This window comes from Tupaia chinensis, unplaced genomic scaffold, assembly GCF_000334495.1.
Source record: "Tupaia chinensis unplaced genomic scaffold, TupChi_1.0 Scaffold000451_2, whole genome shotgun sequence".
In the NCBI taxonomy this organism is placed as follows: Eukaryota; Metazoa; Chordata; class Mammalia; order Scandentia; family Tupaiidae; genus Tupaia; species Tupaia belangeri.
The window spans coordinates 821,737-821,977 of NW_006159958.1; positions in this window are offsets into that span (position 1 = coordinate 821,737).

Here is a 241-nt window from a genome sequence, read left to right on the forward strand (position 1 = left end):
ATCCCTGGGTGCATACGAAGACTTGGCACTTGGCCCCGGGGGAGCCCGAGTAGAGACTGCGTGTGTACATGTGACCACGGGAGGGTTCTCAGGCTCTGAACCGAGAGGCCAGAGGTGGGATCTACAAGGCCTCAGCAGAGAGGGCAGTTTCTCCTGCACTGCCCCCTCTCAGCCCCATGGAAGGAAGCTCGCTCGAGGCTGCGGGGGCTAGTCTTGACTCCACCCCCACCCCCACCCCAGC